Below are 13,815 nucleotides of genomic sequence, written 5' to 3'. Positions count from 1 at the left end.
TCTGGAATCTCTGATGTTCGACCAATAAGTTTATTAACCAGTCCGCGTAGGATTATTGCAAAAAATTTGGCATAAAGGTTAAAAACAGTTTCGGATTGTGTTATTTCTAGGCCACAAACAACTTTTATTAGAGATTGAGTGATTATTGATGGTATTTTGATTGCCCAAGAATGTATCCATTCCAAGAAATTTAGTAGTGAACTAGGAGTTGTGTTGAAATTGGATATGGAGAAGGCGTAGGACAGGGCTAAATTAGATGTGCGTTTCCAGATTATGAGAGGGATGGGTTGTGGGGATAGGTGGATATCTTGGATAAATAGTTGTATTTCTGATGGTGTCGAATGCGGCATTGAGAAAGTGGTCTGACGGCTTTACGGTTGTCGCAAACTCTGATTTGGATGTTTCACATTTACAATATGTAGATGATACTTTGCTATTTTATGGGGCGAATGTGGAAGAAGTGCGCAATATAAAGATATTACAATGTTGTGAAATGGCTTTGGGATTAAAGGTGAATTTTCATAAAACTTCAATGGTTGGAGTTGGATGTTCACAGGACTTAAAGGAGACCTTGGCTGAGGTGATGGGGTCTAGAGTTGAAAGTTTTCCTATCAAGTATTTAGGAATACCTATTTCGGATTCTAAGCTGCTAAAGTCGGTTTGGGACCCAGTGGTGCAACGGGCTCTTACTAAGTTAGACTTATGGAAGATAAGACATTTATCTTTGGGAGGTAGGCTTACTCTTATGCAAGCATGTTTTTCCAATCTGCCAATTTATATGACGTCGTTGTTGGTGATGCCATCTTCATTGTGCAAGCATTTGGAACAACTTATGAGAAATTTTCTTTGGGGTTATGATGGTGATTGTCATAAATACTACTTGGTTAATGGGGAGAGGGTATGCACACCAAAAAAAGATGGGGGTATGAGTATTAGAAGGGTGAAGTTAGTTAACCAAGCATTATTGGCAAAATGGTGGTGGCGTTTTAGAATGTGTGGAGATCAGTTATGGTGCTAAGTTTTGGTTACTAAATATAGTTTGGATACTGTTTTTCAGATGATTGGCAAAGGTAGGAGGATGGAATACTGTTCTTATGTTTTTAGAGGAACATTAGGAATGAAAGTTTTGGTTCTCAACAGTTTGAGGTGGATTCTTGATAGTAGAAACTCTTAATACTTTTTTAGCATCATAGGGGGGTGGAAGGTGAAGCTTTAAAATACCAGTTTAAAGAGTCAATCAATAAGGAGTCGACAGTGGCTGAGATGTTGGATATGCGAGGTGGGGCCTACATGAACAAAGATTCGAAGCCTTATCCCTGCCACCAAGTGTATTGGAGCTGGGTAGGTTTGCCAAACGACCATCGTCATCCTCCAAGAAAAGTGAAGTGGGCCCGAGCTTAAACGAACCGACCCAACGGCCCTATGCCCAGACTATCGCGAAGTACGGTAGAGGCATGCCTCCCACCGTATGGCCTCATCGAACCAATCGATAGCCATGGCGATTTCTTGGCCATTCCTTGACAAGCTCACAACTTCTTCCTTGCAGCAAAAGAGTCGCCAAAAGCCTCAGACGCCCTCAAAAATGTTTCGACGATATTCCTCCCTCTAACGATCAAACGCGAAGGCGAGCCTCCCCCACGAAAAAGAAGAAAAAAGACGGCTTGAATCCATGGATGTCAGAATCTTCAAAAGGACATCTTAGCTCCTCGCAGAGAGAACTCGGCCACACGAAAGCTGATACTGAGAAAGAAACATTTCCAGGAAGAGAACCCAAGTGAATCACGACAAGCAGCATTTTAAGCAAAACAAAAAAAGGCACGAAACTCAAGGTCAAGAAACAATGCAAAAGCAAATCAAACCTCTTGAAAAAACACTCGAAGACTCAGACTTTTCCCTTATGTGTGGCACTTTCATGCCTTTTTGTTGTTTGATTCGCAGGCTCCAATAAATCCGCTCCCAGATTTGGAATTGGATATGACACCCTGAGTGATTGGCCAGTCTCAAGGAGTCTAGAGCGAAGTCAATCAAATCTCCTCCCATCTTCTAGAAATAAAAAAAAGATTGCTTTTTCCCATGATGTAATTATTCATACAATTATTTGACTATGTGAACTTAGTTCCATTAATTGCCATATCAATCAACTCATTTTGGAAATGAAATTATTGCAGCATCTCATAGAAGCATTGATAGGATTATTTGAAGAAATATCATCATGTCATCTTACCATATAAAAATCACCTCCTAAACACCATGGTAAATTTAAATCATTAGGCAAAATAGAAATTTTATTCAACATGGACTCTCTCAAAAACATTAACCAATACCCACTTGAACATCTCACCATGTCCCTTCAAAAACAACAGCAAACATACAAACACAACATAACCAACGAATCCCATACAGCCCAAAGTCCACCAAATGTACCTAGTGCTTCTACACCAGGAAAACCCACAAAACCTCCACCACATACCTCCCTAACATTATTAATAGATAGTTTAAAGAGCTCAGTCTCCTACAAGATCATGATTTCTGATTTATGTTGCCTAACTAGAAGCAAAAATTCCTTTTTGCACCTCAACTCTTTCAAACCACACACATTCCAATTAAGAAATTTCATCAGAAAGATTGGACAATGGACCTCCCTCTTCAACCAACCAACTTTCTACACTACTTTCCAAGTTTAACACCTCCTCCATACTTCTAAGAATTTCAATCCCTAGGTTCAACTGACTTGCTCTTTTAACAACAATCCTTGAAGAAGAAAGAAGAGGTAAATGACACATTGTACTAATGTAAAACGAATTAAAGTCAAACTTATAACTTAGTCTAGCAAAACCACAACAAATAGTTTCCATTATTTAACTTATAGGCAATCCCACACACATGCCTATTTAGACTCTATAATGAAAAAATATGAAGTTTAAATAAATTCTACATTTATTTTAAGTTTTTGAAGTAGATTTTACAAAAGCTGAGTGGGTAATACAACATACTGCTACTAAAAAAATGGGGCATTACACTTATTCTAAGCAGAAGATAACTTAAGAGGCCAATGATTTCTTGCAGTGGTTGTATAGTAATATGATGCAACAATTGTCAAAAACTACGTTGGGCTATTTGTTTGATTCAAATTTTAAAATATACACTCTTTTCATCCCAATGAATAATCACAAAAAAATTGAAAATAAAACAATAAATAACATAAAACTAATGTAACTGCTCTATGCAATGGTTTACTTGAGATTAATACTTCTTTAAAATAATTTAATACAGGTTGAACTGGTAGCACAATATAGTGCCAACACGAAAAAGGCACATTCCACTTTTTTAAAATAATAGTTCACTTCAGATTAATATTAGTTAAATGTTAACTTTGAATTCTAATAAATTATTTATACCTTTATAAATATAATATCAGGTTATCAGTCAAATTCTTACATTTTTCGTTTTTTAATTTCATTTGTTCCAATTCAATATAAGTAACATGGGTTATTCTCACACGTTACAATGAAAAATTTTCATTATTACTTTTCACTAGGTATCTCTAGAGCCACTTAGCGTAGACATCTAAACTCATCATAGAAGTTAAGCTAGCAATGCAACATATCACCATGACAAACATATCTCATGTTTTAAATAGTGGGGTATCTTGAATGGATGGATGATGCCGGAAATAGAGGGTGATAAGGGTAGGGGTAATAAGCCTATTATCCCTACGTTATTATTACCTAGATTGTGTGGGGATAAAGAAAAGGAAAACAAACTTTCAAAAAGAAGCATATCGCTTAGAAAGGGACGGTTCGAGGGTTGGAAAGGGAAAATTAGGATTGAGGTGACAATTGGAGATAAATGCAGGGATTTGGTTCCCTTTGCTAATCATACCTATCCAGAGGAAGTGAGGAATTCTGAAGCTTATATAGTAGGCCATGGAGAGGGGTCTTTTGAAAACTTGAACCAAGCTCTAGTTGAGGTATAGCAGGCGGGATGATGGATATGAAAGTTAGCTACCACAGCTTCAAGGGCTGCCAATAGTGGTCCTCAATGGTGTAAGGAAGGTGGACCATGAGATTGGTGGGAGGTAGTAGCCATTGATCAGGAGCAGCCCCTATACATGAGCTTGTCTTATGATGGAGAGACTGCTACAGATTTCGATGGTGAAATAGAGGGTTTCCAACCTCTACAAGGTTTACCGGCTATTGATGTAATGGATGTGATGGAGGGGGCAAACGCTGTGGAGGCAACCTAGGTTGAAATACCAGTAGATGGTGTTTAGTTGAAAGGGGGTGAGGGTGGAATGGAGTGGATGTAGATGAATGGATTGAGCGATAGGGGTATATAGATCATGGGGTAAAAATGGAGAGGTGAGCTAGAATAAGGGGCTGCGTGAAAGAAACAAGAGGAGGATAACAAGAGAGTGGAGATGTTCAATGATTTGGGTGCAACTGTTGATGTTACCAAACGTTAGGTGCTCCAAGTTATGAAAGAGCATTTTTAAGGCGAAGAAGAAGAACAAAGATGCTGGAGCTGTGAAGCCTGAGGAGGAGATCGGTCAAGAGAATGACAAAGGAAAGAAGGGGATGGGGGGAGCTTGTTTACCTCTTCTTTCTTCTTCAAGGATTGCTGTTAAACGAGCAAGTTAGTTGAACCAAGGAATTCAAATTCATAGAAATATTGAGGAGATGGTAAACTTGGAAAGTAGTGTAGATAGTTGGTTGGTGGAAGAGGGAGGTCCGTCATCCAATCTTTCTGATGAAATTTCTTAATTGGAATGTGTATGGTTTGGAAGAGTTAAGGTGCAAAAAGGAATTTCTTCTTATGGTTAGGCAGCATAAATCAAAAATCATGATCTTGTAGGAGACTGAGCTCTCTAAACTATCTGTTAATAATGTTAGGGAGGTATGTGGTGGAGGTTCTGTGGGTTTTGCTGGTGTAGAAGCACTAGGTACATTTGGTGGACTTTGGGTTGTATGGGATTCGTTGGTTATGTTGTGTTTGGATGTTGGTTGTTGTTTTTGAAGGACATGGTGAGATGTTCAAGTGGGTATTGGTTAATGTTTCTGGTTCTCGTACTAATGTTTTTAGAGAGTCCATGTTAAATGAAATTTCTACTTTGGCTAATGATTTAAATTTACCATGGTGTTTAGGAGGTGATTTTAATATGGTAAGATGACATGATGAGATTTCTTCAAATAATCCTATCAATGTTTCTATGAGATGCTTCAATAATTTCATTTCCAAAATGAGTTGATTGATATGGCAATTAATGGAACTAAGTTCACATAGTCAAATAATTGTATGAATAATTACATCATGAGAAAAAGCAATCATTTTTTGATTTCTAGAAGATGGGAGGAGATTTGATTGACTTCGCTCTAGACTCCTTGAGACTGGCCAATCAATAGGGATGTCATATCCAATTACAAAAAGGCATGAAAGTGCCACACATAAGGAAAAAGTCAGAGTCTTCAACATCAGAAGACTTGCTAAAGAAGAACATGTTTTACCCACTGCAAACTGCAATGTAACTTGAAATAAGTGGTGTTGTTCATTATTCGATTGTAGAGGTTCAAGAAGATGAACCTGACTTGTCTGAATTGCGGCCCCACGCCCGTCTCGAACCCAACAAAAGGAGATAAGGTCCAAAGGCCGTCATGAGCCCATCCTAATTGAGCCATGTCCCTAAGGCAGCCTCATGCCATGTTTACTAGAACTACGACCCCAAGGCAATCAAGATCCAAGGATTACTCTAGCATTAAGGCAATCCTAGATCTAGTCAGGGCAGTCTGAGCACTGATTACCTAGATTGTCGGATCGGGGCACAAAGAGGATCAAGAATACCACCATCCCAGATTCACATAACTCTGAGGAACAGGCTGGTGTAATGGTGATAAGCCAGGATGGCGATGGTGGTCGGGGCTTGATTTTCTCTAGTTCCCTCGCGGGGGGGCGGGGGGAGAAGATCTTCTCTCAAACAATCGTCGAAGGCTCACGTGCATGGCGTGTCGTGTGACGCGGGCGTGCTAGCTTTCTAGAGTGCGGATAGGCTACCAAAAAAGAGAGATTTTATGACGGGGAAGGGTTGATTTGCTTACCTTGTCATTGCGGGTTCGTGGGACACGTCTGGGCGGATCACCCACTTAGATCAATTATGAAAGCCCTATGACTGTTCACCAGCACGGTTTGGTTAGGGACTCTCTTCAGACGCAACGACCCTCTTCTCTCCTCTCAAGTCTAGGTTCCAATGGATGTCTTGATTCTTCATTCCGAGGTTGGCTTTCTTTTCGTTGATCGAACAAACGAGTGGGGAGCTTTTTCATTCTTATCAGGCTGTCAAAGCCAGGAAGAGGGATTAGACCTAGACACGCATCGGTTTGAACCCTTTTTGGTTCGCTCGGGTTCGCACAGTCTTGCACATGCGTTGGGATTACGTGTGTGGGAGAAGAAGAGAGAAAGTTTCAGAAGCGAAACATCTTCAAAATGAGGGAAGTATGTATCCGTGCGGTGGGGGTATTTCCCTCTCTTGGAAAAGTTTTCTCTCTTCTCTCCATGGGATGCTAGGGCCAAGAGAAAAGACAAGCAGAATCATGCGTAATGCCTCTTCTTTATTGAATTGTAATCCCCATTTTACAATTGACTTAAGCCTGTTTATATAGAGTTTTCCACCAACAGGGGTGGATACTAAAAAATTAAGCCTAAATATAATTAAAAGTAATTAAAATAAAGTCTCGAAATTGAGTATAACTAAAAATTCCCTAAAACTCTTTGCACATATGACAAACTCATCCTTCTTTGAGGAGCTTGCCGCCATTGTCAAAACATCGAGAGTTAGTCCCAAGTACTTGCAGTATGAGATGGGTTGATCTATTGTTATAATCTTGATGTTCGTTTCGTTGTGATTGTTTTTATCCTTTTTTATCGTTTTATGGCAATCTCCTTCGTGAGAGGAGGTACTCGGTTGGTTTTTATGAACTCTTTGATGGTCTCTGTGGTGTTTCTGAGACGATTGCGAGCCTGGAAAAGGTTTTCTTCGAGTGTTTTTTAAAGCGGTTTGATTTTCTTTTGCATTGTTTCTTAACCATGTGTTTTGTGCCTTTTTCTATTTTGCTTCAAATGCTACTTGTTGTATTTGACTTGGGTTCTCTTCTTGGAAATGTTCCTTTCTCGGTATCAGCTTTCGTGTGGCCGAGTTCTCTCTGCGTGGGGCTAAGATGTCCTTCTGAAGATTCCAGCGTCCATGGATTCAAGCCGTCAGGCTTGCCTTCGCGTTTAATCGTTAGAGGAAGGAGTATCGTCGAAGCATTCGTGGGCGTCTGAGGCTTTTGGCTACTCTTTTGCTGTAGGGAAGAAGTTGTGAGCTTGTCAAGGAGTGGCCAAGAAATCGCCATGGCTGTCGTTTGCTTCGATGAGGCCGTATGGAGGGAGGCGTCCCTCTGCCGTACTTCGCGATAGTCCGGGCTTAGGGTCGTTGGGTCGGTCCATTTGAGCCCAGGCCCACTTCCTTTTTCTTGGAAGATGACAATGGTCATTTGGCAAACCTACCCAGCTCCTATACACGTGGTGGAGGGGATAAGGCTTCTACTCTTTTTTCGTGTAGGCCCCACCACGCATAACCAACATCTCAGCCACTATCGACTCCTTATTGATTGACAATTCAACGAGAGTAGGAAACTGGTATTTTAAAGCTTCACCTTCCACCCCCCTTTGATGCTAAAAAAATATTAGAGTTTCCACTATGAAGAATCCACCTCAAGCTATTGAGAACCAAAACTTTCATTCCCAATATTCCTCTCTAAACATAAGAACAGTATGTCATCCTCATACCTCTGCCAATCATCTGAAAAACAGTATCCAAACCATATTTAGTAACCAAAACTTAGCACCATAACTGATCTCCACCCATTTTAAAAGGCCACCACCATTTTGCCAATAATGCTTGGTTAACTAACTTCACCCTTCTAATACTCATACGCCCATTCTCTCCCAATTGACCAAGTAGTATTTATCACAATCACCATCATAACCCCAAAGAAAATTTCTCATAAGTTGTTCGAAATGCTTGCACAACGAAGATGGCATCACCAACAACGACGTCATATAAATTGGCAGATTGGAAAAGCATGCTTGCATAAGAGTAAGTCTACCTCCCAAAGATAAATGTTTCGTCTTCCATAAGTCTAGCTTAATGAGGCCCGTTGCACCTCAGGGTCCCAAACCAACTTTGGCAGCTTAGAATCCGAAATAGGTATTCCTAAATACTTGATAGGAAAACGATCAACTCTAGACCCCATCACCTCAGCTGAGGTCTCCATTAAGTCTAGCGAACATCCAATTCCAACCATTGAAGTTTTATAAAAATTCACCTTTAATCCCAAAGTCATTTCACAACATTGTAATATCTTTATATTGCACACTTCTTCCACATTCGCCCTATAAAATAGCAAAGTATCATCTACATATTGTAAATGTAAAACATCCAAATCAGAGTTTGCGACAACCTTAAAGCTTTCAAACCACTTTCTCAACGCCAAGGTAAGCTCTCTGCTGCAAACCCCTTGTCGCTTCCAAAAATCCTTTTGGACTCCCATTTACTAGAACTAAGAAATGCGCATCAGAAATACAACCATTTATCCAAGATATCCACCTATCCCCGAAACCCACCCCTCTCATAATCTCGAAATTAGCCCTATCATACGCCTTCTCCATATCCAATTTCAATACAACTCCTAGTTCACTACTAAATTTCTTAGAATGGATACATTCTTGGGCAATCAAAATACCATCAGTAATCACTCAATCTTTAATAAAAGTTATTTGTAGCCCAGAAATAACACAATCCAAAACTGTTTTTAACCTTTATGCCAATTTTTTTGCAATAATCCTACGCAAACTGGTTAATAAACTTATCGGTCGAACATCAAAGATTCCCGAAATAGTTGATTGCTTCGGAATCGAAACAATATAAGTTGCATTTATCTCCTTATGAACAAAGCCCCTATGAAAAATTCTTGCACCATAAGCAACAACTTTATTTAACATTATCCAAAAAAATCAGAGAAAACTTAACAGAAATCCATCTGGCCTCGGAGCCTTATCGCCTGGCAGAGCAAAAACTGCAGCTTTTAATTCATTCTCACTGACCATCACCTCAAGGCTTTACGCCATTTTAGTAGATAATCTTCGAAATTGTACACCATGATACTTCACTTTAAAAGGTATTTCACTAACAAAAACTTTTTGAAAATGCTTCACAAATTCGAACTCCCATTCCTCCCCATCATTCCCCTCTACCCCTTCAAAGGCAATAGCCATAATATCGTTATGTCTCCTTCTCAAACTTGCTATTGCATGAAAGAACTTTGTATTTACGTCACCGTCCTTTAAATATTTCACGTAAGATCTTTTCTTCTAATACATCTCCTCAAACCATAAATTCTTATTCAGCTAACATAACAAAAAATCATTTCCAATTCTTCCTCTTGCCAAATATAGCCCTTATTTTGAATTGAATTCTCAATCACATCCAAACCCCTCAAACATTCATTAGTTTTGTTTTTAATTGAATTTTTTTTTTTTCCTCCACTACTGTAACTTTTGTTTAATATTAATCAATTTCTTATGAACCTAAAATCCAAACGAACCTGGAACAATGATATTACACCATGATCTTTTACTCATCTCCACAACCTCATTGTCCTCAAGACATAACAGAAAGGCTCAGTGCCTCTGAAAGAATTATCTATGAGAATTATCTATGATTGAGAGTAATGAGATATGATCTGATGATAGCTTTGTGAGAGCTACAACACTTGCAAGAGGATAAATCTCCTCCCATCTTCTAAAAATAAAAAAACGATTGATTTTTGTCATGATGTAATTATTTGCATAATTATTTGACCATGTGAACTTAGTTCCATTAATTGGCATATCAATCAAGTCCTTTTGGAGAATGAAAGTATTGCAGCATCTCACATAAGCATCAATAGGATTATTTGAAGAAATCTCATCATGCCATCTTATCATATTAAAATCACCTACTAAACACCATGGTAAATTTAAATCATTAGCAAAAATAGAAATTTTGTATAACATGGACTCTCTCAAAACAAGTATGAGGACCATAAACATTAACCAGCACCCACTTGAGCATCCCACCATGTCTTTCAAAAACAAAAGCCAAAAAGCATTCCCTTTCAATAACATCCAAACACAACATAACCGATGAATCCCATACCACCGAAAGACCACCAAACGCAGCTAGTGCTTCTACACCAGCAAACCCCACAAAACCTCCACCCCATACCTCCCTAACATTATTAACAGATAGTTTAAGAAGCTTAGTCTCCAACATGATCATGATTTCTGGTTTATGCTGCCTAACCAAAAGAAAAAATTCATTTTTGCGCCTCAATTTTTCAAAACCACGCATATTCCAGTTTAAGAGATTGTATTAGAAAGATTGGACAACGGACTTCCCTCCTGCACCAACCCACTATCTACTGTACTTTCCAGGTTTTACACCTCCTATATATTTCCAAGAATCTGAATCCCCATGTTCAACTGACTTGGTCTTTTAGTATCAATCTTTGAAGAAGAACAAAGAGGTAAACCTGGTCCCCCCATCGTCTTCTTTCTTTTGTCATTATTTTTACCGATCTCTTCCCCATCGCCTTCTTTCCTTTGTCACAGCTCCAGCCTCTTTGTTCTTCTTCTTCACCTTAAAACACTCTGTCATAACTTGGAGCACCTAACCTATGGTAACATCAAAAGACGCACCCAAATCATTGAACATCTCCTCTCCCTTGTTATTTTCCTCTTTTTCCTATCACCTAGCCCCTTATTCTAGCTCACCTTTCCATTCTCCCCTACGATCTGTATACCCCTATCACTTGATCGATCCATCTGCGTCCACTCCATTCCATCCTCACCCCCTTTCAACTAAACACCATCTACTGGTACTTCAACTTGGGTTACCTCTACAATGTCTGCCCCCTCCATCACATCCATAACATCAGTAGCGGGTAAAACATGTAGAGGTTGGAAACCCTCTAATTCACCATCAGAATCGCTAGCAGTCTCTCCATCATAAGACAAGGTCATGGATAGGGGCTACTCCTAATCAATGGCTACCACCTCTCCACCAATCTCAACATGGTCCACCTCCCCTATGTCATTTAGGACCACTATTGGCAGCCCTTGAAGTTGTGGTAGCAAACTTTCATCTCCATCATCCCTCCTCCTATGTGTTGCTTTTCGAAATGGTAGTAGCCTCCTCATCATAAAGTGGCAAAGATCCAACAACGGTTTGAGCTCCACCCAACTAGAATGAAGACCCTGCTAAAACTTGGTTCAAGTTTTCAAAAGACCCCCCTCCATGGCCTTTTATATAAGCTTTAGAATTCCTCCCTTCCTCTCGATAGGTATGATTAGCAAAGGGAACCAAATCCATGCATTTATCTCCAATTGTCACCTCAATCCTATTTTCCCCTTTCCAACCCTCCAACCGTCCATTTTCAAGAGATATACTTTTTTTTCTAAGTACGTTTTCTTTTACCTTATCCCCACACAATCTAGGTAATAATAATGTAGAGATAGTAGGTTTATTACCCCTACCCTTATCACCCTCTATTTCCAGGATTGTCCCTCCACTCAAGATACCCCTCTTCATCGTCCCTCTCTATTTCTAACATATCCTGAGATATGTTTGTCATGGTGATGTGTTGTGTTGCCAGCTTAACTTCTGTGATGAGTTTAGATGTCAACGCTAAGTGGCTCTAGAGATACCCAGTGAAGAGCAATAATGAAAAATTTTTATTGTACGAATGTGTGAGAATAACCCATGTAACTTATATTGAATTGGAACAAATGAAATTTAAATGTAGAAGTCTATCTGGCTTTCATATGATCCATATTTTAAACTAATTTTATAGCAGTATAATGTGTCATTTTTGTGTTGGCACTATGTTGTGCAACCCGCTTGACTTGTATGAAATTTACTTTAAAGAAGTTATTATGAATATAGAATTTATTTAAAATGGACATAATGTTTCATTATAACCTTTAAAGGGATATATACATTACTTCGTGACGTACAGGCTTTATGCTTTAATTGCGTAGAGGATTAGAAGTTTTCTATTGTAGTCTTTGAATACTATATTGTAGGTCTGTCAATAATTAATGCTGTATTATTTAAGCCTTTTAGATTTATTAATTATTTGCTTAAGAGTTTGTTCTAATATTTATTATAATTTATAAAAAATAATTTAAATATTAATAATTTATAAGTAACAATTTACAAATAGGCATTTATAACTAATATAGTTTTTGGTTATATAGTTCTAAGTTATAATTTATAATATATATATGACAATTTAAATATTTTATGCTATATATATTCAACTACAATACATGAAAAATGATAAATTAATAACCTTGTATGAATATAATTTATAATACAATAATTTTATACTGAAACATACATTCTATTATTTTAAGAGAATTTTATTTTACAGAAATTTGGATGCTCATCAAAGATTGGTGGTGGGTTTTTTGTAATCTTAAGTTAGGCAGTGATCTAATGCAACAATTGTATCATAGTATAATGCAATCATACTTCTAGAAAACCATATTTATAGTATTTGTATGACCCAAAATTTTACACACACACTCTCTTCATCTCAATAATCAATCCCAAAAAACAAAGGTTCAATTTGAACTCTAGATATGGTCAAAATGAGTCCCCTCCAACAACGAATCTAGACCATTCATTTGGCGAATTTCAAGATCTTAGTATTTACAAACTCAAAAACATTTTTTTCTTTCTTAACATTGTTCATCTATGATAATAAAGCCATATAAAAAAATTAGAAAATAAAAAATCATTCTTAGGCCTAGATCTAAGCATCTTATCAAAATGAACGGCCGATATTAATTGGGCAAAAAATTTACTTTCTAGATTGCATTTTCTTTTTCGTTTTTTTGTTTTTTTTTTTTTGTGATTGTTCATTAGGATGAAAAGAGTGTATAGTTTAAAATTTGAATCAAACAAATAGCCCTAACATAGTTTTTGAAGGGTGTTGCACCATATTACTATACAACCGCTACCCTCTTAAGTTATCTTTTGCTTATAACAGTCCCATTTATGAAGTAGCACTATATTGTGTTACCCACTTAGCTTTTGTACAATCCACTTCAAAGAAGTTAAAATACATGTGGAAATGATTTAAACTTCATATTTTTTTCATTATAGAGTTTAAATAGGCATGTGTGTGGGATTGCCTATAAGTTAAATAATGGAAGTTATTTGTTGTGGTTTTGCTAGACTAAGTTATAAGTTTGACTTTAATTCATTTTAAATAAAAGTATTGAAATAGCAAGTAATTTTAAATAAAAGAATTGGAATTTAAATTTTTTTAAAAAATTTATGCATAGGATTTTTCATTGAGGGATCTTGTAAATGAGGAAATACATAACCTACTAACATTTTATAATGACATTATTATTATTTAAGTTATATATGAGCTTGTAAAATATTATACATCTATATTTTAAAGTTAGGTAGAGATATATACTCCTATTTATTTGAGTGCCAAAGTGCCAAGTAAATAAAAAAGGTCAAATATTTTGTATACTTTTTTATGAAAATAAATAAATAAATTTTGTTTATGAAAACTTTTATTTAAAATTTTTTGTATATTAATTTTGATATTATCCAATTATGACATTTAAATATTTATAGCTTTAAATTCATTTATTAATTAAATTTGAAATCATTGTTATAAAAATATTATACTTTTTAAAATAAATATTTAAAATTAG

Source organism: Amborella trichopoda, chromosome 5, assembly GCF_054954075.1.
Source record: "Amborella trichopoda isolate Santa Cruz 75 chromosome 5, AtrichopodaSantaCruz75HAP2 v2.0, whole genome shotgun sequence".
NCBI classification, from domain to species: Eukaryota; Viridiplantae; Streptophyta; class Magnoliopsida; order Amborellales; family Amborellaceae; genus Amborella; species Amborella trichopoda.
Note: the sequence above shows the minus strand (reverse complement) of the source record.